Below are 27494 nucleotides of genomic sequence, written 5' to 3'. Positions count from 1 at the left end.
ATGGAGGTCAAAAGAAGCAATAAAAATATACTCTCTCTGAAAAACCTTGGAAGTGATTGTGAGACATGGGAGACACTGGTACAGGACTGCACAGCATGGCATGCCCACCTCAAAGAAGAAATGCTCTGTGAACGAGGAAAAATTGAAGTAACTAAAAAAAAAAACAAGATGCATAATTTTAGTGACATTTCTGACCTGTGGTAGAGCCTCCTGAGCTTGTATTGATCTAAGCAGTGAGAGTCAGACATACTGTACATTGACCTCAACATAGTGATGCCATTTTGGTCATCTTTGTGAATGATGAACAGCTAACCAACAGAGTGGTCCACAGGTGTTATATAATTTTAGGCTAATAGATAGATAGAAGGATGGATAGAGAGAGAGATAGACATAGATAGTATTTATATGCATATAGACATATATGTATGTATACATATGTACATACACACATTATATATGCAAGCATATTATATATGTTTATATATATTCTATATATGGACATCTATGTATCTATGTGTTTATATAAAGATCTATATACATATATCATGCATATATAAACAATTTTATATTTATATGTATAGATATATATTGTGGTATATATCATATACATATACATATACTCCTACACACATCTCTTTCTGTGTATAAATATATACACATACATATATGTATATGTATGTGCATATATATATATATATATATATGTATATATGTACTTTTTACTTCTTATTCTCTTTTTTTTCCCTCCTTTCTCTTTCTCCTTTTGATCTAACAAAATCTCCTAGAGGAGGAGAAAAAAAATAAAAATGAGAAAAGGAAAGATAATGGATTTTAGATTCTGGTGTTGAAAGATTTAAAGGTGTTAAGACAAGTTCAAAGTAACTAATAGCTCATGATCCTTTCATAGTAAGAATAAGTAGCAAACTGAATTTAGGACATAACTAATATTTCTATTCTAAATACAAAACTAGAATTGATGGAGTCAGATATAGTAAGGAAAATATAATTTCAAAAAATCAAACATTTTAGAGAACCAAAAATTATAGCATATTAATAAGTATCCAGACAGTGACTCATAGTTACAAGGTTTGTTTTAATCTTTTTTAACCCCTTTCCCAAACTTGTTTAATTTTGTTAAAATAAAAAAAAAACAACGACAACAACAACAAAAGTTTCATGTGTTTTGCATAGAGACACAACTATAAAACATTTCACAAAATACAGCTACAAATGATGAGTGGAACATCTTTGCTCTTCTAAATTTTCTTTCACTGAAAGAAGCCTCACTATCGTTGGTGCATTTCTGTTACCAAGCACTGATTAAATCAATGGCAACTATCTAAGTTTCACTTATTCATTTCTTCTTAATTTCTAATTAAAATGTCTTTTCCCCCCTTAAATGTTCAAATATGTACATGGGCTTTATCCACAATACTAACCTCTACAGTTTTTTCTTCCAAACATTTTTAAACCATATAATCCTCAGAATAAAAAAAGTTCCATACTATAATGGTGAAGGGGTTAGAGATACAAATAGGTCCACCTGCCAAAAGTTCAGATTACCTTCCTTAGAGGAAATGAATAATCTTTCTATTTCTTTGAAATTTATCCCTTTTGTAGAGACAGAGACCTGTCACAAAACAATATCCACCCAAGATTCCATATGAAAAAATCCTAACAAAAAAGCAATGTTAGTTTTAAATCTTGCATCATAATTAGGTAGGAGACTGAAAATGTCTCATAAGACTAGAGGCAAGGCAACAGATAAAAACAAATATAGATATGCCTAATCCATCAGGTGTTCAAATAAATAGTTACTGTTGATTTTCCCAAAAGGAAAGCAAATTCAAATAACAGACAGACCCAAGTGAGCCAAGAAAATGTGCTTTATTTTACTATATATTCACAATCTATTTCAAAACATCAAAAATAATTAATTTTAAATTTAAATTGGAATAAAAATATTGTTAGATCTTCAATGATATGAAGCATGATTATAATAATCTATTTGGTCGCTAAAAGCCTGAGAAATTTTATATTACCACTCTTTACCTGAGCATAAGGGATTATGATCATGGGGAGCAGGGGGAGAATCAGACTTTTTGTAGAGTTAGTTATTCATTGTAGGACTCAATGTCATGTTGCATAATTATGATGTAATCCTGCTCCCTATACTTGCACTATTGAACACAAACATCCATATATTTGGGGTAGATAGAAGTCAAAAAATAAATAATAATTGGGATTATTAATAATTGAGTCTATGGACTTCATCTAGCTGGATGGAAGCATGACATTTATCCACAATATTCAGTGGACTGTATGCTGCCTGAGTTGAGAGTTTAGGCTTTTTAAATCTTATCTGAACTTAGTCTACTTTAACAAAGGTAATGTCCAGCATGAGAAAGGTCTCATTCAAGCTCTTTTAGTCACTTTCACATCTTAATTCTGGGTGCTATTTTTTATGAAAGACAGTGACAACCCGGGAAGTAGAGCAAACTATTCTTTATAGAAGACGGCAAACGTGATGGTCAGTCCTCAAGATCACATGTGCATGTTGCTTGATGAAACTGGCCTTGGTTAATCTATAGTGGACAAAATTAATTTTTCCAAGTATAAATGATATCATGTGGAAAAAGGATTAGAATTTTTCTACTTATTTCCAGAGAGCAAAACTAGCAGTATTGGATACACATTGAAATCATGTACATATTGTCTTGTTAAAGGGATAACTCCCTAATGAATAGCATTATCCCTTTGTGAAGGTCTTGAACCAAAGATTGGATGGACAGTTGTTACATTGTTACAAAGAGTATTTTTTTAAAACATCCAATAATGCCATAGGAAAATGCCCGGAGCAGCAAAACTCACAGAAGAATGTGCTGGAATCATCTTCTAACCAAGAACGGCTTGGAAGGTTGGAAGCAGGGAGCTTCTTTGCTGATACAAGAGTGGAGCCCAACCCTACAGTCACACTGACACAGATCCAGTCCCAGGAAGGCCGCACCAGAAAAGCAGACCTGATATAAGGGAAGCGGAGCCAAGATGGCAGAGAAGAATGAGCAAGCTGCCTGAGCTCTCCATCTGTTCCCTCAAAAAGAACATTAAATCAAGCCTCTAGATGGATTCTGAAACTACAGAACCTGCAAAGAGACAGAGAGATACAGTCTTCCAACCAGAGATAATTTAGAAGACTTCAGGAAAAGATCGGTCTGACTCAGGCAAAAGGGAGGTGCAGCACAGGTCAGCAGCCCAGTGCTGAGGGGGTCAGGGCAAGTCAGCAGGAAGCTGCGGGCCACAGCTGAACAACTGAGGCCCCTGGAACCTGGCTTGAAATTCTGGTGGCCCAGTAGGACAATAGAAAAACCTACCTGCACCAGCCGAGAGGGCAAGATGCCAGCTGTAGCGCCACAAACAGGACAGGCGCGACCAGGCACATGGACATAGAGTGCTCAGACAGGAAGTGCAGGGGGGCAAACTGCATACACTATAAAGGCCTCAGAGTAAAAAGCCGGTCACAAAGCACCTATAGCCCTGCACAAAAAAGCCCAAAACAGGGACCCTGGTGCCCCCAGAGCAGACCTCAACTTAAAAAAGAAATAAATAAGCTGCAATAATGAGTAAGAAGCAAAAAAGAGCCCTCTCCATTGAGAGCTTCTGTATCAATAGGGAAGAAGCCAACACAAACTCAGATGTGGACAATACCCTCAAATTGCCTACATGTGAAGCCTCACGAGGGAAGATGGATTGGTCCCAAGAACAAAAAGCCTTCCTGGAAGAGCTCAAAAGGGATTTTAAAAATCAATCGAGAGAGGTAGAAGAAAAAATGGGGAGAGAAATGAAAGCAAAACAAGAAAACTATGAAAAAAGAATCAGCAGCTTGGAAAAAGAAGCACAAAGATTGACTGCAGAAAACAATTCCTTAAAAAATTCACCTGGCGAAATGGAAAAAAAGGTGAATAAACTCACTGAAGAAAACAATGCCTAAAAAATTAAAATTGGGCAGTTGGAATATAAGAAATCCATGAGAAACCAGGAATCTGTCAAGCAGAATCAAAAGAATGAAAAAATAGAAGAAAATGTTAAATGCCTCATTGGAAAGACAACTGATCTGGAAAACAGATCCACCAGAGACAATCTGACAATCACTGGACTGCCTGAAAGCCATGACCAGAAAAAGAATCTAGACAACATATTCCAGGAAATTATTAAGGAGAACTGCCCTGATATCATAGAATCAGAGGATAAATTCATCATTGAAAGAATCCACAGATCACCTCCTAAAAGAGACCCCAAAAGGAAAACTGCAAGGAATATTGTAGCCAAATTCCAGAATTATCAGGTGAAGGAGAAAATACTCCAAGCAGCCAGAAAGAAGCAATTTAAATATCATGGAGCCACAGTCAGGATTGCTCAGGACCTGGTAGCTTCAACATTAAAGGACCGCAAGGCTTGGAATATGATATTCTGGAAGGCAAAAGAGCTTGGATTGCAGCCAAGAATTTATTACCCAGCAAAAATGTGCATTTTCTTTCAGGGGAAAAGATGGACATTCAATGACATTGCAGACTTTCAATCTTTCCTGATGAAAAGACCAGAACTGAATAGAAAATTCGATCTTAACATACAAGACTCAAGAGAAGTTAAAAAAGGTAAACAGATGGAAAAAAAAAAGGTTTCTCAATTAAGTTAAACTGTTTATATCCTTACATGGGAAGATAATACTCATAACTCTTAAGAATTGTAAATGTATGTGGGAAGAGAGAAGGACTTTACACAGAGAGTTTAAATATAAATAGTCTTTGATGTGATGATACAAAGAAAATTAAGGGGTTAAAAAGGGAGTCTATGGGGAGGAAAGCAAAGGGGAGGTGGAATGGGGTGAATTAAATCATATGAAGAGGTGAAAAAAAAACCTATTATGATAGAGGGAAAGAAAGGAGGGGTGAACATTGTTTCAACCCTACTCTCATTAGATTTGATTCAAAGAGGGAATAACATATACGTTCATTGCGATAAAGAAACTTAGCTCATTCTTTAGGGAAGCAAAAGGAGAAGGGAAAGGGGGGAACTGATAGAAGGGAGGACAAAAGCAAGGGAGAAAAGGGTAAAGAAAAGAGAGGGGGGTGATAAAAAGGTAGGCAGAATGGGGGAGGCAGGGGTAAGAAGTACAACATCAGTATGGAGGAATAGGGTGAAAGAAGGGGGGAAAATACAAAAGGGGTAAATAGAATGGAGGGGAATAGACAGTTAGTAATAATAACTGTGAATGTAAATGGGATGAACTCTGCTATAAAACAGAAGTGAATTGCAGAGTGGATTAAAAACCAGAATCCTACAATATGCTGTTTACAAGAACCACATTTGAAGCAGAGAGATATACACAGAGTAAAGGTAAAAGGCTGGAGCAGAATATATTATGCTTCAGCGAAAGTAAAAAAAAGCAGGGGTAGCAATCATTATCTCAGACAAAGCAAGTGCAGGCAAAAATGAATCTCTTTAAAAGAGATAAGGAAGGAAACTACATCTTGCTAAAATGTACTATAGATAATGAAGTAATATCAATATTGAATATGTATGTGCCAAGTGGTATAGCATCCAAATTCTTAAAGGAAAAGTTAAATGAGTTACAAAAGGAATTAGACAGTAATACTATACTAGTGGGGTATCTGAATCTCCCCCTCTCAGAATTAGATAAATCTAGGCACAAAATAAACAAGAAAGAAGTGAAAGAGGTGAATAGATTACTAGAAAAGTTAGACATGATAGATGTCTGGAGAAAATTGAATGGCGATAGAAAGGAATATACCTTTTTCTCAGAAGTACATGGCACATTTTCAAAAATTGACCATGTATTAGGGCACAAAAACATCATAGTCAAATGTAGAAAGGTAGAAATAGTAAATGCATCCTTCTCAGATCATGATGCAATAAAAATTACATGTAAGAAAGAGCCAGGGAAAAGTAGAATGAAAATCAATTGGAAACTAAATAATTTCATGCTAAAGAATGAATGGGCCAAACAACAAATCATAGAAAAAATCAATAACTATATCCAAGAGAATGACAATAATGAGACAACATACCAAATTCTATGGGATGCAGCCAAAGTAGTGCTTAAAGGAAAATTTATAGCTCTAAATGCTTACATGAATAAAAAAGAGAAAGAGGAGATTAATGAATTGGGCATGCAACTTAAAAAGCTAGAAAAAGAACAAATTAGAAATCCCCAATTAGATACTAAACTAGATATCCTGAAAATCAACGGAGAAATTAATAAGATTGAAAGCAAAAAAACTATAGAATTAATCAATCAAACTAAGAGCTGGTTTTATGAAAAAAAACAATAAAATAGATAAAATATTGGTTAATTTGATTTAAAAAAAGAAAGAAGAAAACCAAATTACCAGTATAAAAAATGAAAAGGGTGATGTTGCCACCAGTGAAGTGGAAATTAAACAATAATTAGGAATTATTTTGCCCACCTGTAAGCCAATAAATTTGACAATCTAAATTAAATGGATGAATATTTACAAATAATACAAACTGCTCAGGTTAACTGAAGAGGAAATAAAATCATTAAATAAACCCATATTAGAAAAAGAAATTGAACAAGCCATTAATGAACTCCCTAAGAAAAAATCCCCAGGGCCAGATGGGTTTACAGGTGAATTTTACCAAACATTTAAAGAACAATTAATTCTAATATTATACAAATTATTTGGGGAAACAAACAAACAGAAAAGCACCCCCAGAGCCTCTGAATCAGCTGAAGTGACAGTGTTGTCTGGAACTAAGCTCACAGTCTGGTGAGTGTGCTGAGCCCTGGGCAAGGGGGAGACTAAAGGGGTCAATGCTGGTGCTAAGGCAGACCTTGGATTTTACACCCCTGTTGAGAACAAGGTAGTAGGCTTGAGTAGCAGTGCCCCAGGTTGGGGAGGGGCACAGGCTTGTTGGAGCTAAGAACCACAACACACAAAGCTGGTTGATTAGCATGTTGGTCTGGGGTAATCTAAGGACCAGGGAACAGGCCAGGCAAGTGAAGAACCTGATTCTCCTTAAATCATACCACCTGGGACTTCTTAAGCTTGGGATACTATAGCCTGGAAACAGTGCCCTGCTTTAAGAAGCTAAAAGTCTAGTAAAAGAAAGGCAACATGACCATAGAAAGTTTCTTCAGTAACAAGGCAGACCAAGGGGCACCCTCAGAGGAAGATGTCAACATCATGGCCCCTATATCTAAATCTTCCAAGAAAAAATACGAATTGGTCTCAGGCCACAGAGGTGCTCAAAAAGTACTTTGAAAATAAAATTAGAGAGGTAGAGGAAAAAATGGAAAGAGAAAATAGGGTAATGCAGGAAAGACATGAGAAAAAAAGCAACAGCTTGAAAAGTCAGATTGGCCAAATGGAAAAGGAGGTACAAAAGCTCTCTGATGAAAATAATTGCCTAAGAATTAGGATTGAACAAATGGAAGCCAGTGACTTTATGAGAAACCAAGACACAATAAAGCAAATCCAAATGAATAAAAAAATAGGGGACAATGTGAAATAACTTATGGCAAAAACTGCTGACCTGGAAAATAGCTCCAGGAGAGATAATTTGAAAATTATTGGTCTACCTGAAAACCATGATCAAGGAAGGAGATTAGACCCCATCTTCCAAGATATTCTCAGGGAAAATTGCCCTGAAATCCTAGAAGAAGAAGCTAAAATAGGAATTGAAAGAATCCACTGATCACCTCCAGAAAGAGATCCCAAAAGGAAAACTTCTAAGAATATTATGGCCAAATTCCAGAGCTCTCAGTTCAAGGAGAAAATATTGCAAGCTGCCAAAAAAAGAAAGAATTCAAGTACTGTGGAGCCCCAGTCAGGATAACACAAGATCTAGCAGCTTCTACATTAAAGGACCAAAGGGCATGGAATATGATATTCCAAAGGGCAAAGGAAATGGGATTACAACCAAGAATCACCTACCCAGTAAAACTCAGCATTATCTTTCATTGGGAAAAAATGGGACTTTAATGAAAAAGAAGACTGTCAGATATTTGTGATGAAAAGACCTGAACTGAATAGCAAATTTGACTTTCAAATACAAGACCCTAGAGAACCATAAAAAATTGGAGCTGGGGGACATACCTGGGGTCATACAGTGGGCGACTGTCTTGTGTCTGAGGCCAGGTTTTGGCTGGGAACCCCCTGAGTCCAGGGGTGATGCTTTATCCACTGTGTCACTTAGCTAGGTGATAACATCTTTAGGGTTAAATTGAGGGGTGAAGGAAATTCAATGGGGACGGGGAAGGGCAGAAGTGAAATCCTACATGAAAGTAACAGGAAAAGGCTTATGGAGTGGGGGAAGAGATGGGAGAGGAGCAGGGCAGTAAATGAATTTTACACTCATCAGAAAAGGGTCAAAGACCTTAAACTCATCAGAGCTTCCTCAAGGAGGGACTAACAGACACACCCAACTAGGTGGAGTAATCTATTTAATCTGGGCAGTAAATGAGCCTAACACTCATCAGAACTGGCACAAAGACTTCCATCTCATTAGAATTGGCTCAAGGAGGGAATAATGTACAGACTCAATTGGGTGAATAATCTCTCTAACCCTGCAGGAAAATAGGAGGGGAAGGGGATAAAGAGAAAGGGGCAAAAGAAGGAAGGGCAGAGTGGGGGAGGAGACAGACAGAAGCAAATCCCTTTTGAAGAGTGCTAGGATGAAAGAAGATGGATAATACAATAAATATAATGGGGAAGGGAATAGGATGGAAGGGAAACAGTTAACAATAGTAATGAAAAAGAGAAAAGGGGGAAAAATTGTGCAAAAAATATTTATAGCAACTCTTGGTGGAGGCTAAGAATCGAGAAGCAAGGGAATGTCCATCAACTGAAGAATGATGGAAAAAGCTGTGTTATATGATTGTAGTGGAATGGTCTTGTGCTATAGGAAATGACTAACAGGATGATCCCTGAAAAAACTTGGAACGATTAATGAACATTGATGTATAATGAAGTGAGCAGAGCTGGGAGGACATTGTGCATCGTGACAGCAGTATTGTTCAATGAGCAATTGTGAATGACTTAACTACACTCAGCAGTTCAATGATCCAAGACAATCACAAGGAACTAATGAGGAAGCTTACTATGCACCCCTATAGAAAGAACTGATAAAAAGAACACTTGTGGATTGTACATATATAACATGATTGCAATCTTGTGGAGGGGGGGAGAAAAAGGAAGCGAGGGAAGGAGAAAAATTTGGAACTCTAAATCTTATGAAAATGAATGTTGAAAAGTACCCTTACATGTAGATGGAAAATAAAACAAATGTTTGTTGCTGAGAAAAACAAAACAAAACAAAATAAAAACAAAGAAAAAATAACGAAGAGTATTTTTGTTCAGGAATGTATTAGAATAGGTGTTCTGTGAGGTCTATTACACATTTTTGGATCTCTCCATCCCTCTAGTTGAAAGTTCATCTAAAATATTTCCATGTGTGCAAAAATAGCATGCAATTTTTTCCAGTGAGTAGTTAAAGGCTATGTCATCAATAGGAATTATATGAATCATAGTCTTTTATTTAGAATCCCCATCAAAACTGAATTTGAGTTAGTTTATAATTTTCTATTCTTGATTAAAGTATGAGGGCTCTTTGTGATAACATTTTTTTCTTTTCTAGATATGTACTGTCTTTTAATTATTAGTTTTTGAAAAATTCCAAAAATCAAAATAAAATTCATTGGTATATAGGTTATGGACTCTTCCCTTCTTTAAAAATTAAAACAATTACCATTACACAATACAGAAATATTTCTTGTTTCCTCAACAATTTTTAAATGGGCACAGTGTTTCAGCAGTTAAATCCATTTCCATACTTTAGAATGGAGTTCATCTGATAACTTAAGTTATTTATGCCATCTTAATTCTCTTTTACTAACCTTATATATCAACAAATTGTTAGCCATATTCCAAACATTAGCCTAACTCTATCAAGCCTCAATGATACATATGACAAAAAATTTCCCTCCTTATACTATGATCTCTAACTTATTCTAGATTTCTTGAAAATTAAGGATTTTTAAAAATAGTTCTATTTAATTATAGTAAAGGGGAAGAGGGTGGTATTGATAGAAGGGTGGCAGAAGCAGGGGAAGAGGGGGCAAGAAAAAGAAGGGAAGCTAATAAAGGGGATGGAAGATTGAAGGAGGCAAGGGTCAGGAGCAAAATACTGGTCAGGAGGAACAAGATGAAAGAAGGGAAAAAAAGATTACAAAGGGGATAAGAGAATGGAAGAAATAAACATTTAATAATATTAACTGTGAATGTGAATGGGATGAACTCTCCCATAAAACTGAAGCAAATAGAAGAATTGATTAAAAACCAAAATCCTACAATATTCTGGTTAGAAGAAACACATTTGATACAAAGAGATACACATAGAGTAAAGGTAAAAGGTTGGAGCAGAATATATTATGCTTCAGCTGAAGTAAAAAAAAAAAAAAAGCAGGTGCAGCAAACCATATCTCAGAAAAATCAAAGGCAAAAATAGATCTAATTAAAAGAGATAAGAAAGGAAAATACATCTTGCCAAAGGTACAATAGATAATGAAGTAATCTCAATACTAAACATGTATGCGCCAAGTGGTATAGCATCCAAATTCTTAGAGAAATTGAATGAGTTAAAAGAGGAAATAGATAGCAAAACTATACCAGTGGGGGATCTGAATCTTCCCCTCCCAGTATTAGATAAAACTAGCCACAAAATGAATAAGAAAGAAGTTAAAGAGGGAATAGAATGTTAGAAAAGTTAGATATGATAGATGTCTGGAGAAAATTGAATGTGGATAGAAAGGAATATACTTTGTTTCTCAGAGATACATGGGACATACTCAAAAATTGACCATGTATTAGGGCACAAAAACCTCATAGTCAAATGTAGAAAGGCATAAATAGTATATGTATCCTCAGATCATGATGCAATAAAAATTATATGTTAAAAAGAGTAATGCAAAGGTAGACTGAAAATTAATTGGAAACTAAATAATCTCATCCTAAAGAATAAGAGGGTCAAACAACAATTCATAGAAACAATCAGTAACTTAATCCAAGAGAATGACAATGATGAGACAACATATCAAAATCTATGGGATGCAGCCAAAGCAGTGCTTAGGGAAAATTTTATATATCTAAATGTTTACATGAATAAAAAAGAGAAAGAGGAGATCAGTGAATTGGGCATAAAATTAAAAAAAAAAAACAACTAGAAAAAGAACAAATTAAAAATCCCCAAATAAATAGTAAATTAGAAATCCTGAAAATCACAGGAGAAATTAATAAAATTGAAAGCAAGAAAATCATAGAATTAATCAATAAAATTAAGAGCTGGTTCTATGACAAAAACAATAAAATTGATAAAAATTTGACTAATTTGATTTAAAAAAAGAAAGAAAAAAACTAAATTTCCAGTATCAAAAATGAAAAGTGTAAATTTACCACCAATGAAGTAGAAATTAAAGCAATAATTAGGTGCTATTTTGCCCAACTGAATGCTAAAAAATTTGACAATCTAAATGAAATGGATGAATATTTACAACAATACAAATTGAACAAGTTAACTGAAGAGGAAATGAAATCCCTGCATAGGCCCATTTTAGAAAAAAAAAACAAAACAAAACTGAATAACACATCGATGAATTCCCTAAGAAAAAATCTCCAAAGCCAGATGGGTTTACAAGTAAATTCTATCAAACATTTAAAGAATAAATAATTCCAATAGTATACAAACTATTTGGAAAAATAGGTGAAGAAGGAGTTCTACCAAATTCCTTTTATGACAAAAATATGGTATTGAAGCCTAAACCACGCAGAGCCAAAACAGAGAAAGAAAATTACAGACCAATTTCCCTAATGTGTATCAATGCAAAAATCTTAAATAAAATATTAACAAGGAGATTACAGCAATTCATCACCAGGACAATATACTACAACCAGGTGGGATTTATACTGGAATGCAAGACTGGTTCAACATTAGAAAAACTATCAACATAATCAATCACATCAATAACAAATCTAAACAAAATCATATGATTATCTCAATAGATGCAGAGAAAGCTTTTGACAAAATACAATACTCATTCCTATTAAAAAAACACCAGAGAACATAGGAAGAGGTGGAGCTTTCATTAAAATAATAATCAGTATCTACCTAAAACCATTAGCAAACATTATATGTAATGGGGGCAAGTTAGAGGCATTCCCAATAAGATCAGGGGTGAAACAGCAATGTCCATTTTCACCTCTATTATTTAATATCTTACTAGAAATATTAGCTACAGCAATAAGAGAAGGAAAAGGAATTAAAGGAATTAGAATAGGCAAGGAGGAAACAAAACTTTTACTCTTTGCAGATGATATGATGGTATACTTAGAGAATCCTGAAGAATCAGTTAAAAAACTGCTTGAAACACTTAACAACTTCAGCAAAGTTGCAGGATATAAAATAAACCCACATAAATCATCATCATTTCTATACATGACCAACAAAGCTCAGCAGCAAGAGAAAGAGAAATTCCATTTAAAGTAACATTAGAAAATATAAAACACTAGGGAGTCTACCTGCCAAGACAAACCTAGGAACTCTATGAACACAATTACAAAACACTTTTCACACAAATCAAATCAGATTTATGTAATTGGAAAAATATCAATTACTAATAGACCAAGCTACTATAATAAAAATGACAATTCTATTTAAATTTATTTACTTATTCAGTGACATATCAATCAGACTACCTAAAAATTATTTTATAGAGTTAGAAAAATATAACAACAAAATTCATCTGGAAGAATAAAAAGTCAAGAGTATCAAGGAAAGTAATGAAAAATAAATATATAGGAAGGTGGGCTAGCCATACCAAATTTAAAGTTATACTACAAAGTGGCAGCCAAATTATTTGGTACTGGCTAAGAAATAGAGTGGTGGATCAATGGAATAGGTCAGGCACAGGAGACACAGGAGTGAATGACTTTAGTAATATACTGTTTGATAAACCCAAAGATTACAGCTTCTAGAATAGTAATTCAGTATTTGACAAAAACTGATAGGAAAACTGGAAGATAGTATGACAGAAACTAGGCTTAGACCAACATCTTACACCTTATACAAAAATAAGTTCAAAATGTGTTCAAGATTTAGACATAAAGGGTGATACCATAGATAAAGTAGGACAGGAAAGAATAGTTTAACTCTCAGATCTATGAAGAGGAAAATAATTTATGTCCAAACAAGAGATAGAGAATATTATAAAATGCAAGATGGAAGTTTTTGATTACATTAAAATAAAAAGCTTTCGTACAAACAGAAGCAATGCAGCCAAAATTAGAAGGGAGGCAGAAAACTGGGAAACAATTTTCACAGCCAGCATTTCTGATAAAGGCCTCGTTTCTTAAATATATAGGGAACTAAATCAAATTTATAAGAATCCAAGTCATTCTCCAATTGAGAAATGATCAAAGGATATAAACAGGAAGTTTTCTGATGAAGAAGTCAAAGCTATCTATTGCCATATGAAAAAATGCTCTAAGTCACCATTGATTAGAGAGATGTAAATTAAAACAACTCTGAGGTACCACCTGAAACCTATCAGATTGGCTAATATGAACAAAGGGAAAATAATAAATGTTGGAGAAGCTGTGGAAAAATTGGAACACTAAAGCATTGTTGGTGGAGCTGGGAAATGATCCAACCATTCTGGAGAGCAATTTGGAACTATGCCCAAAAGGCTATGGGACTGTTCATACCCAGTGGTACCACTACTAGGTCTGTATTCCAAAGAGCCCACATATACAAAAATATTTATAGCAGCTCTCTTTCTGGTGGCAAAGAATTGGAAATTGAGGGAATGCCCATCAATAGGGGAATGACTAAACAAATTTTGGTATATGAATATAATGGAATAATATTGTGCTGTAAGAAATTATGATCAGGAGGAGTTCAGAGAAACCTGGAAGGACTTATATGAACTGATGCTGACTGAGAGGAGCAAAACCAGGAGAACATTGTACACAGTAACAACAACATTGTGTGATGAATAATGGGGATAGACTTGGCTCTTCTCAGCAGTGCAACAATCCAAAACAGTTTCAAAGAACTTGTGATAGAAAATATTCTCAACCTTCAGAAAAAAGGACTTTGAATTATGAATGCAGATTGAATCATACTGTTTCTATTTTTGGACTGGATTTTTTTTATTTGAGGTTTTTCCTTTGTGCTCTGATTGTTCTTTCACAAGATGACTAATGTAGAAATATGTTTGATATGACTGTACATATCCAACCTATATCAGACTGCTTTCCATCTTGGGGAGGAGAGAGGGAAGAGAGGTGGGGCAGAAAAGAAAAATTTGGAACTAAAAATCCAGTGTAAACCAATGTTGAAAACTATCCTTATATGTAATATGTAACTGGAAAATAATAAAATTAAATTTAAAAAAGATTGAATGGGGGGCGGAGCCAAGATGGCGGAGAGGAAGCAGCAAGCTGCCTGAGCTCTCCTTCTGTTCCCTCAAAACGAACATTAAATCAAGCCTCTGGACGGATTCTGAAACTACAGAACCTGCAAAGAGACAGAGAGACACAGTCCTCCAACCAGAGATAATTTAGAAGACTTCAGGAAAAGGTCGGTCTGACTCGGGCAAAAGGGAGGCCCAGCGCAGGGCAGCAACCCAGCGCCGAGGGGGTCAGGGCAAATCAGCAGGAGCTGCGGGTCACAGCCGAACAACTGAGGCTCCCGGAACCTGGTTCAAAAATCTGGTGGCCAAGAAGGACAGTGGAAAAACTTACCTGCACAGGCCGAGAGGGCCACGAACGGCGGGATCAGACGCCGGGGTCTGACGCCTGGCTGGCCGAGCACAATCAGACAGGAAGTGCAGGACAGGGGATCTCCACACACCATAAAGGCCTCAGAGTAAAAGCCCGGTCACACAGCACCTATACACCTGCACAAGAAGCCCAAAACAGGGACCCTGGTGCCCCCAGAGCAGACCTCAACTTAAAGAATAAATAAATAAGCTGCAATAATGAGTAAGAAGCAAAAAAGAGCCCTCTCCATTGAGAGCTTCTGTATCAATAGGGAAGAAGCCAACACAAACTCAGATGAGGACAATAGCCTCAAATTGTCTACATCTGAAGCCTCACAAGGGAAGGTGAATTGGTCGCAAGAACAAAAAGCCTTCCTGGAAGAGCTCAAAAAGGATTTTAAAAATCAATTGCAAGAGGTAGAAGAAAAAATGGGGAGAGAAATGAAAGCAACACAAAAAAACTATGAAAAAAGAATCAGCAGCTTAGAAAAGGAAGCTGAAGAAAACAAAGCCTTAAAAAATTCATTTGGCCAAATGGAAAAAAAGCTGCATAATCTCACTGAAGAAAACAATACCTTAAAAAATTCACTTAGCCAAACGGAAAAAAAGGTACATAATCTCACTGAAGAAAACAATACCTTAAAAAATTCACTTAGCCAAATGGAAAAAAAGGTGCATAATCTCACTGAAGAAAACAATGCCTTAAAAATTAAAGTGGGACAGTTGGAAGAAAAGGAATCCATGAGACACCAAGAATCGGTCAAGCAGAATAAAAAAAATGAAAAAATAGAAGAAAATGTGAAATACCTCATTGGAAAGACAACTGATCTGGAAAACAGATTGAGGAGAGACAATTTGAGAATCATTGGACTGCCTGAAAGCCATGACCAGAAAAAGAATCTAGATACCATATTCCAGGAAATTATTAAGGAGAACTGCCCTGATATCATAGAATCAGAGGATAAAATCATCATTGAAAGAATCCACCGATCACCTCCTGAAAGAGACCCCAAAAGGAAAACTCCAAGGAATATTGTAGCCAAATTCCAGAATTAGCAGGTGAAGGAGAAAATACTCCAAGCAGCCAGAAAGAAGCAATTTAAATATCATGGAGCCACAGTCAGGATTGCTCAGGACCTGGCAGCTTCAACATTAAAGGACCGCAAGGCTTGGAATATGATATTCCGGAAGGCAAAGGAGATTGGATTGCAGCCGAGAATCTATTACCCAGCAAAAATGTGCATTTTCTTTCAGGGGAAAAGATGGACATTTAATGACATTGGGGACTTTCAATCTTTCCTGGTGAAAAGACCAGAACTGAATAGAAAATTTGATCTCAACATACAAGACTCAAGAGAAGTTTAAAAAGGTAAACAGAGGGGGAAAAAAAAGTTACCCTATTAGGTTAAACTGTTTATATCCCTACACAGGAAGATAATACTCATAACTCTTAAGAACTGTAAATGTATTTGGGCAGAGAGAAGGACTTTATATAGAGGGTATAAATATAAATTGTCTTTGATGTGATGATACAAAAGAATTAAGGAGATAAAAAGGGAGTCTATGGGGAGGAGAGGAAAGGGGAGGTGGAATGGGATGAATTATATCATATGAAGAGGTGGAAAAAAACCTATTATAATAGAGGGAAAGAAAGGAGGGGGGAACATGGTTTCAACCCTATTCTCATTAGATTTGACTCAAAGAGGGAATAACATATACGTTCATTGGGATAAAGAAACTTAACTCACTCTTTAGGGAAACAAAAGGGGAAGGGAAAGGGGGGGACTGAGAAGGGAGGACAAAAGCAAGGGAGAAAAGGGTAAAGAAAAGAGAGGGGGGTGATAAAAAGGGAGGGCAGATTGGGGGAGGCAGGGGTAAGAAGTAAAACGTCGGTGAGGAGGAATAGGGTGAAAGAAGGGGGGAAAAGTACAAAGGGGGTAAATAGAATGGAGGGGAATAGACAGTTAGTAATAATAACTGTGAATGTGAATGGGATGAACTCTGCTATAAAATGGAAGCGAATTGCAGAGTGGATTAAAAACCAGAACCCTACAATATGCTGTTTACAAGAAACACATTTGAAGCAGAGAGATACACACAGAGTAAAGGTAAAAGGCTGGAGCAGAATATATTATGCCTCAGCTAAAGTAAAAAAGGCAGGGGTAGCAATCCTTATCTCAGACAAAGTGCAGGCAAAAATAGATCTCATTAAAAGAGATAAGGAAGGAAATTACATCTTACTTAAAGGTACTATAGATAATGAAGTAATATCAATATTGAATATGTATGCGCCTAGTGGTATAGCATCCAAGTTCTTAGAGGAGAAGTTAAATGAGTTACAAGAGGAATTAGATAGTAATACTATACTAGTGGGGGATCTGAATCTCCCCCTCTCAGAATTAGATAAATCTAGCCAAAAAATAAATAAGAAAGAAGTGAAAGAGGTGAATAGATTACTAGAAAAGTTAGACATGATAGATGTCTGGAGAAAATTGAATGGGGATAGAAAGGAATATACCTTTTTCTCAGCAGTACATGGCACATTTTCAAAAATTGACCATGTATTAGGGCACAAAAACATCATAGTCAAATGTAGAAAGGCAGAAATAGTAAATGCATCCTTCTCAGATCATGATGCAATAAAAATTACATGTAAGAAAGAGCCAGGGAAAAGTAGAATGAAAATCAATTGGAAACTAAATAATTTCATTCTAAAGAATGAATGGGCCAAACAAGAAATCATAGAAACAATCAATAACTTTATCCAAGAGAATGACAATAATGAGACAACATACCAAAATCTATGGGATGCAGCCAAAGCAGTGCTTAGGGGAAAATTTATAGCTCTAAATGCTTACATGAATAAAAAAGAGAAAGAGGAGATTAATGAATTGGGCATGCAACTTAAAAAGCTAGAAAAAGAACAAATTAGAAATCCCCAATTAGACACTAAATTAGAGATCCTGAAAATTAAAAGAGAAATCAATAAGATTGAAAGCAAAAAAACTATAGAATTAATCAATAAAACTAAGAGCTGGTTTTATGAAAAAACCAATAAAATAGATAAAATACTGGTTAATTTGATTAAAAAAAAGAAAGAAGAAAACCAAATTACCAGTATCAAAAATGAAAAGGGTGATGTTACCACCAATGAAGTAGAAATTAAAGCAATAATTAGGAAATATTTTGCCCAACTGTATGCCAATAAATTTGACAATCTAAATGAAATGGATGAATATTTACAAAAATACAAACTGCCCAGGTTAACTGAAGAGGAAATAAAATCCTTAAATAAACCCATATTAGAAAAAGAAATTGAACAAGCTATTAATGAACTCCCTAAGAAAAAATCCCCAGGGCCAGTTGGGTTTACGGGTGAATTTTACCAAACATTTAAAGAACAATTAATTCCAATATTATACAAATTATTTGGAAAAATAGGTGAAGAAGGAGTTCTACCAAATTCGTTTTATGACACAAATATGGTGGTGATACCAAAACCAGGCAAAGCAAAAACAGAGAAAGAAAATTATAGACCAATCTCCCTAATGAATATTGATGCTAAAATCTTAAATAAGATATTAGCAAGGAGATTACAGCAAGTGATCACCAGGATAATACACTATGACCAGGTGGGATTTATACCAGGAATGCAGGGCTGGTTCAACATTAGGAAAACTATTAACATAATCAACCACATCAATAAGAAAACCAACCAAAATCATATGATTATCTCAATAGATGCAGAAAAAGCTTTTGACAAAGTACAGCACCCATTCCTAATAAAAACACTAGAGAGTTTAGGAATAGGGGGAGCTTTCCTTAGAATAATAAACAGTATCTACCTAAAGCCATCAGCAAGTATTATATGCAATGGAGATAAATTAGAGGCCTTCCCAATAAGATCAGGGGTGAAACAGGGATGTCCATTATCACCCCTATTATTTAATATTGTCCTAGAAATGTTAGCTTTAGCAATCAGAGAAGAGAAAGGAATTAAAGGAATTAGAATAGGCAAGGAGGAAACAAAACTATCACTCTTTGCAGATGATATGATGGTATACTTAAGGAATCCTCGAGAATCAAGTCAAAAATTACTTGAAACAATTAACAACTTTAGCAAAGTAGCAGGATATAAAATAAATCCACATAAATCATCAGCATTTCTATACATGAACAACAAAGTCCAGCAGCAAGAGATAGAAAGAGAAATTCCATTTAAAGTAACGGTAGGTAATATAAAATACTTGGGAGTCTACTTGCCAAGACAAACCCAGGAACTCTATGAACACAACTACCAAACACTCTTCACACAAATCAAATCAGATCTAAATAATTGGAAAGATATCAATTGCTCATGGATAGGCAGAGCTAATATAGTAAAAATGACAATACTGCCTAAATTAATTTACTTATTCAGTGCCATACCAATCAGGCTACCTAAAAATTATTTTATACAGCTAGAAAAAATAATAACAAAATTCATCTGGAAAAACAAAAAATCAAGAATATCCAGGGAAATAATGAAAAAAAATTCACAGGAAGGTGGGTTAGCGGTACCAAACCTGGAGCTTTACTATAAAGCGGCAGTCATCAAAACTATCTGGTACTGGCTAAAAAATAGAGTGGTAGATCAATGGAATAGGCTAGGCTCAGGAAATGCATTAGTAAATGACACTAGTAATGTAGTGTTTGATAAACCCAAAGACTCCAGCTTCTGGGATAGGAACTAAGTATTCGACAAAAACTGCTGGGAAAACTGGAAGATAGTATGGCAGAAATTAGGCTTAGACCAACATCTTACACCTTATACTAAAATAAGGTCAAAATGGATACATGATTTAGACATAAGAGGTGATACCATAGGTAAATTAGGAGAGAAAGGAATAGTGTACCTATCAGATCTTTGGAAAGGAGAACAGTTTTTGACCAAACATGAGATAGAGTATATTATAAAATGCAAAGTGGATGATTTTGATTATATTAAATTAAAAAATTTTTGTACAAACAGAAGCAATGCATCCAAAATTAGAAGGGAGGCAGAAAGCTGGGAAACAATTTTTGAGGCCAGTGCTTCTGATAAAGGCCTCATCTCTAAAATATATAGGGAATTAAATCAAATTTATAAGAATCCAAGTCATTCCCCAATTGAGAAATGGTCAAAGGATATGAACAGGCAGTTTTCTGATGAAGAAACCAAAGCTATCTATTCCCATATGAAAAAATGCTCTAAATCTCTAATGATTAGAGAGATGCAAATTAAAACAACTCTGAGGTACCACCTGACACCTATCAGATTGGCTAAAATGACAAAAAAGGAAGATAATAAATGTTGGAGAGGCTGTGGGAAAATTGGAACACTAATGCATTGTTGGTGGAGCTGTGAGCTGATCCAACCATTCTGGAGAGCAATTTGGAATTATGCCCAAAGGGCGATAAAGCTGTGCATACCCTTTGACCCAGCAATCCCACTTTTAGGTCTTTTGCCCAAAGAAATCATGGAAGGGGGAAAGGGACCCACATGTACAAAAATATTTATAGCTGCTCTTTACGTGGTAGCAAGGAATTGGAAGTTGAGGGGGTGCCCATCAATTGGGGAATGGCTGGACAAGTTGTGGTATATGAATACAATGGAGTACTATTGTGCTGTACGAAATGATGAGCAGGAAGAGTTCAGAGAAACCTGGAGAGTCTTACGTGAGCTGATGATGAGTGAGATGAGCAGAACCAGAAGAACATTGTACACAGTATCATCAACATTGAGTGTTGACCTACTGTGATGGACTATATTCTTCTCACCAATGCAATGGTACAGAAGAGTTCCAGGGAACTCATGATAGAAGAGGATCTCCAAATCCAAGAAAAAAAAAGAAAGAAAGAACTGTGGAGTATAGATGCTGATTGAACCATATTATTTCTTTTGTTTTGGGTGCTGTTGTTTTTTTTTTTCTATTTTGAGGTTTTGCATCACTGCTCTGATTCTTTCTCTTGTAACAGGATTAATGCAGAAATAGGATTAATGTTATTATGTGTATATATATGTGTGTGTATATATATATCTATATGTATATGTATAGATATATATAGATATAACCTATATCAGATTACCTGCTGTCTAGGGGAGGGGGGAGGGAGGGGAGGGAGGGAGGGAGAAAAATCTGAAATTGTAAAGCATGTATAAACAAAAGTTGAGAACTATCTTTACATGTAACGGAAAAAATAAAATATCTCATAATGTAAAAAAAAAAAGATTGAATGGGAGGAGAAGCTGTCACAGTAAAACAGATAGAAGATGACTGGATAGACAGCTGGATGTGATTTGACATGTGGTTTCATCTCGAGGGATGAAGTAGGTTAAATACACTGAGGTAGTTGGGTCACACTCACACACCAATCAATAGACCTTGATAAAGGGATAGAGTTCAAAAGATGAGCTCTTCCAGGGACTAGGGACATTTTGTTTCTACCTCTTGTCTTATAGTGTTATTTATCCGAGCCCACTCCATTTCACAGATGAGGAAACTGGTTCATAAAGAAATTAAGGAACTTGTCTAAGGTCAGATAAAAGTTTCTTAAACTTTGGGTAACACAGGTTTTAAATGGGATATTTGAAACCTTCACAGCTTATTAGGACCTATTAGAAGTTGCCTTGTAATGGAATAGACATTTGGAATACAGAGTAACATCCATACTAGGGTGAAGTATTGGGGAAATAATTTAATAAACGTTATTATGAATAAAAGGGGTTAAAATTTAAATATACATTTTCTAGATATCTTCAACAAAAACTGTCACTATCCACCCAGCTCATCTTTCTTCCTAGCTGTCATCTCTCTCTCTCTCTCTCTCTCTCTCTCTCTCTCTCTCTCTCTCTCTGTTCTGTAAACACAAATATATACATATACATATATGTGCATATTTTTTTCATATCTATGCCACATAGACTCCAGTTAAATCAAACAAAACCATGAAATCTGAAAGTCTAAAGGGCCTTTAGGAGTCATTTGATCCAACTCATGTCTACATAAGAATTTCCTCTTCTAAAATGCCTAGAAAGTGGTCACTGAGCCTTTGCTTGAAAACTCCTAGTAAGGAAAATCAATTATCTGAGAAGTCAACCAATAGACTTTAAGGACTATTCTCTTTTCAAATTTTACCCAAGACTTCTACTACTCCACTCTTGGGGCAAATAGAACAAGTCTAATCTTCTATACATCCAATAGTTCTTCAAATATTTGGTGATAGCTATCATTCAATTCTATTCCAAGTTCCTTCAAGTAATCCTTCTATATCATACACATGACACTTATCATCCAGATTGTCCTCTCAACTGTGTGTAGCTTAACACTGCCTTTCTTAAAATATGGTATCTTGAGCTGAACAAAATAATCCAGATACTGTCTGACAAGGACACAGTAAGAAAAACTGTTACCTTCTTAGTCCTAACCACTTTGTTTCAAAATATATCCAAAATTTGCTTGGACTTTTTTGTTTGCCATATCACACTGTGGACTCATTTTAGTCTATTGTAATGGTACTGAAAGTTTAAAGTGGTTTTGCAAGGGAATTAGACCTTCATTTGTTCTACTTAAGACAAGATTATAAGACAACTGGAAACAACCACAGAGTGAGAGAAGTAGAGTCAATAAAAGAAGGTAACTTGGGCAGCCTCCTAAACACACACACACACACACACACACACATACACATACACACTGAGGCAGTGTCTCTTCATAGAATAATGAAGAAGGGCAGGGAAGGGATACAACAAAGGATATCACCAAGTAGGATGACCTTAAGGCCATGAATAATCTTTTCAAAAGGTAATCCCAAGATTTCTATCACTACACTCAACTCTTGCCATTTTGTACTTTGTGATTCTATGAAACACAGTTGCTAGGCACTGCTGGAGGAGGCAAATAATATATGAAGAGGGTAGCTGTTTCATTCCAGCTTTTCTGATTCCTTTCTTAGATCTCCACTTTACATCTACTGCCCTTTCTGGTTTCATGATGCTAATGACCCTCCCCCACAAATGTCATCTACCAATCTTAAAAAAAAAATGCCTCCTGCCCTTTATTCAAGTCAATGACACAAATATTAAGCAGGAAAAGGGCAACCACATAATCCAAGGATATTCTACTGGAGCACTTTGACTTTAGCAGAAAGGGAACCTTGTTTCCCAATAAGCCAAGTTTATATAAATGATAGTTTATGAGTGTTTCCAATGACCATCAAGTTAAAGTTGTGCCTGGGTTCTAAAATCCTAAAAGTTTAGGGAAATTGCTTTACACATAAGAAAACCTTTTTAGAATTCTAATGTAACCAAAACCCCCACATTTTCAAACACACACACACACACACACACGCACACACACACACACACGCACACATACACACACACACACACACACACACACACACACACACACAAACAAAAAGGCAAAACACAAACAAAAAAACTTTCTTTGAGCCATTACAGAAACATTAGCTGCAAAAGAGTTCATGTATTTGGGAATAAATTTTGGAGAGCTATTCAGAATTTTAAAAAAGATTTCTGGGGAAGCTAGGTGGCACGGGGATAGAGCACCGGCCCTGGACTCAGGAGGACCTGAGTTCAAATCCACCCTCAGACACTTGACATTTACTGGCTATGTGACCTTGGGCAAGTCACTTAACCCTCATTGCCCTGCCCTCCCCAAAAAAAAGTTTAAAAAAAGTTCTGATAATAGATCCCATAAATGCATCATCAAAGTACTTTGATTATAATTGCTTAGTAGGGACTAATACACATATCAGTCTTTTTCTTTTATAAATCTCATATTCTCAAAACAAATTACAGCTTCTTAGTTCATATTTAATTTCAACACTGCAAGTAAGAGACACTTTGACAAGTACAGTTAACTAAACCTTTCAAAATTTTTTCAGTCCAAACCTTGAGGAATCAAAGCAGAATATTTTAAACCCTTACCCTTTTAGCTTAAATTTGTTTCAGACACCTCAAAATAATGAAAAAGAAAGGAAAATTGGATTTGGTTAATCTTGAAATGAACTGACTTATGAATATAAGTCAAAATAGGAACACAAACTCATTGTTTTCTCCAGTATTTTTACAAGTGATGCTTCTTTAGAAATAATTGGTAAAAAAGTACCAATCATTTGCATTGTAAAGTACATTATCCATTTACAAAGAGAACATTAATAATAGCACTGTAATACTTTGCACATATCTAGCATTTTCTTTTTTTAAAAAATCAAGGTTATCCAATTAATTTCAAAAAAATATCCTGTTCAAAACATGCACATACATCAGACTTACAAAGAATGCCTTTTGCATTGGAGATTCAACTATTTATTTTTCAGCCACCAAGTTCAAAGTTGGGAATTTTATATTGTCACCTATAGATGGATAAGCTGAATTCTGGAATTTCATATGACTGAAAATAAAAGCACATTATTTTATTTAAATAGAATGTCCTTTTTTCTCCCCTCCAGGTGCTGTAAGTTGACAAATAAAGAAGTACATGCAATTTTCTCTCTTTAATTCTAACACCAGTGGTCTTGTGTCACTTCCTTTTTCCTCAGCAGGGTGGATGACTCATATAGGAAGCAACACATTCTACAACATCCAGATGTGGAAAAATCTATGTATACCAACTTCCCTTCCCCTCTCATCCTTTATTTTTGACTTATACCTCATTTCCACTGTCTGAGAATAAGTCATGAAAAAATATAGGCAAGATAAAAATGGATTAAAGCCATCACTTAAATCATTCTTGAGGGAATAGAATCCACTGGTTGCATTTTCTAGCCTTAATGGCATTTTAAAATCTTTTAACATAGAATGAACATTCTCTGTCCATCCCCACCTCCCCCATCTCTTTAGACTGGATAATAGCTGAGTACTCCAAGAGTAGGGCGGTTAAAAGATAACAAAGGAAAAAGCTTATAGAGGCTTTTAAAATTTCTTTAATAATACCATTAAAGCAGCAATGCACACAAACACATACATATATACACACAAACACTATATGTGTGTATATGTATATACAGAAATACATATACATAACATAATTGTCTTGAGTAGATGATGTAAGATAAGACAGTTTAAACATGGTCATGTTACATAGTCATTATTTTTAAAATACAGCACCCAACACCCACCAGGTCAGGCCAGGGTGGGGGGGAATGTGGGTTTTCTTTTTTTTGGGGGGGGGATAAGGAACTTTTTTTGTGTGAGGCAATTGGGGTTAAGTGACTTGCCCAGGGTCACACAGCTAGTAAGTGTCAAGGGTCTGAGGCTGGATTTGAACTCAAGTACTCCTGAATCCAGGGCTAGTGCTCTATCCACTGCGCCACCTAGCTGCCCCCAGGAACTTTTAATACATTGATAATTATTTAATTTTCCCACTTATCTAATAATAGAGAGAGGCCAAGGGGTCCCTTTATCCTAATTTGAAACTACTTATGTCTTGTTCTTAAGAAAGAAGGAACATCAGATTTAAGGTTATTATGTCATAAGGGGGTAGCTAGGTGACACAGTGGAGAAACTGCCAGGCTGGAAGTCAGGAAGACTCATTTTCATGAGTTCAAATCTGGTCTTATACATTTAATAGCTGTGTGACCGTGGGCAAGCAATTTTATCTTGTTTGTCTCAGTTTCCTCGTTTATAAATCGAGTTGCAGAAGGAAATGACAGATTACTCCAGTATTTTTGCCAATAAAACCCCAAATGGGGTCATAAAGAGTCAGACATGACAACATTAAATTTCATAAGAGATATTGTAAGTTAAAATCATTATTGAGACATCTGAAATTTGAAATCCAACATTTGGGGATGTTAATGACTTCTGGGAACTATACTTTTGAGTGGGGAATCTTATGGAAAAAAAAAAAAAGCAAAGCACTAAGCCGAATGATCTTAACATGAGAATATTGGGTCTATTTTTTTAATTTTTATAATTATTTGGAAATTTTAAATATTTTTTCATTAATAAAAAAGATTAATTGAATGGGTAGGGAGGGGATCCATCTCCTTGTCTAAGTATACTGACATATTTAATAAAATTCAAAAGATAGAAGGTTGAGATGCCTCAATTTTTATAATGGGATAACTTCATCAACTTTGATTTCTTAAAAAAAAAACTAAAAAGGTAAAGATTAGGGTTCTTTGATTTTCAACTTGGTAAGAATTTCAGAAATTATCCATTCAAGATCACTCATTTGATGGATAAGGGAAAATGAGGTGATTTTGTCTGGGTGATAGAAAAAGGCACGTAACATGCCAGGATTCAAACCTAGGCCCTCTGACTCCAAATCCACTATCTTATGCTGCCTCCTACTTTATTTCCTAAAGCTTTCATAGGTCATTTCAACATTTTCTATACCAAAGATATTTATTAAAATCACACTGATCCACAAAAGTTCTGTTAGACATTCTGGGTGGTGAGGTGCTAATTGGAGGCAAGAGAAGTGATTTATTTCCCCAATATGTTTTCCCCCATTATTTCACTGTAAATCCTGTCTACATAAGAATAAGTAAAAAGCATTCATCACACAAAATATATTGTTTATCCCATTAAAATTTATTGAATAATATAGGTAATGTCAGTGTATTTAAAGTTAGGACTGAAAGATAAAAATGTTGTTCCTGTGTTTTTCTGAGATGTTTCCTAGGCAACAAACATATTTTTGTAGTCAATATAAACTCTAAAGTTCAATATGCTAACTCCCACTCTATCATATGACCTGAGGTCTCAGAGAAAGACAACATCTTCCTTTCAGCTTTTAGTATGACTGAGAAACTGGGGATGATCCTTTAATGTTGTTGGCTGAAGCTTCAACTGCTGTGCTTTTTGTCAAGATTATAAATTTTAAATCATTTTATTCACAATTGCCTAAATAGGTTTTAGAGGGAAAAATATTTATGAAATTGGTGTGAAATATTCCTCACAAAAATCTATACTACACTTTTCAATAAGTACATAAAGAGTCTAGGAGAAAGTGCAATCAAACTTAGAGTTCACATTTGGTAAAGGAGTAACTCAGGTCTTAGTATTTATGAACCTTAATCATGATAAAGTTTCTTTGCTGTATTCTTGTAGAGTTGTGAATCCATATCTGTTCTAATCTTGGCTCATGATACAGACACTGTCTTCAGATGATTTGGTGGTATTCCTATGATACTGATGAGAACATAGGAAATCTAAAATGTTCTGTACCCTTCAAAGTTCAGAAACTCTCCAGTACCCCCAGGAATCAACACGGGTCACATTCAGACCAAGACCATGAAGAAGGTAGCCTGGGTCAACATTGAAAAGTACTACACCCACCTGGGCAACAACTTACACACCAACAAGCATGTGTGCAAGGAGATTGCTGTCATTTCCAGCAAGAAGTTGCGCAACAAGATTGCAGCATGTTAATTTTCTGATGAAGCACATCCAGAGAGGCCCTATGAGAGTCATCTCCATCTAATTGCAGGAAGAACAAAGAGAAAGGAGGGATAACTATGTCCCTGAGGTCTCTACTTTGGATCAGGAGATCATTGAAGTAGACCCTGATAATGTTTGTCCAACCTGCAAGTTATCCAGCACACAGCTGAGATGAACTTCAAAACAATAAGAGGAGTTGTTTAA

At 35.5% G+C, this 27494-nt stretch overlaps 1 pseudogene; it reads left to right on the top strand.

The window, feature by feature from the left end:
- LOC122732087 lies at window positions 1-27494 on the top strand (annotated as a pseudogene).

This window comes from Dromiciops gliroides, chromosome 6 (assembly GCF_019393635.1).
Source record: "Dromiciops gliroides isolate mDroGli1 chromosome 6, mDroGli1.pri, whole genome shotgun sequence".
Classification (NCBI taxonomy): Eukaryota; Metazoa; Chordata; class Mammalia; order Microbiotheria; family Microbiotheriidae; genus Dromiciops; species Dromiciops gliroides.
The sequence above is the reverse complement of the archived record's forward strand: the minus strand, read 5'-3'. Positions and strand labels throughout refer to the sequence as shown.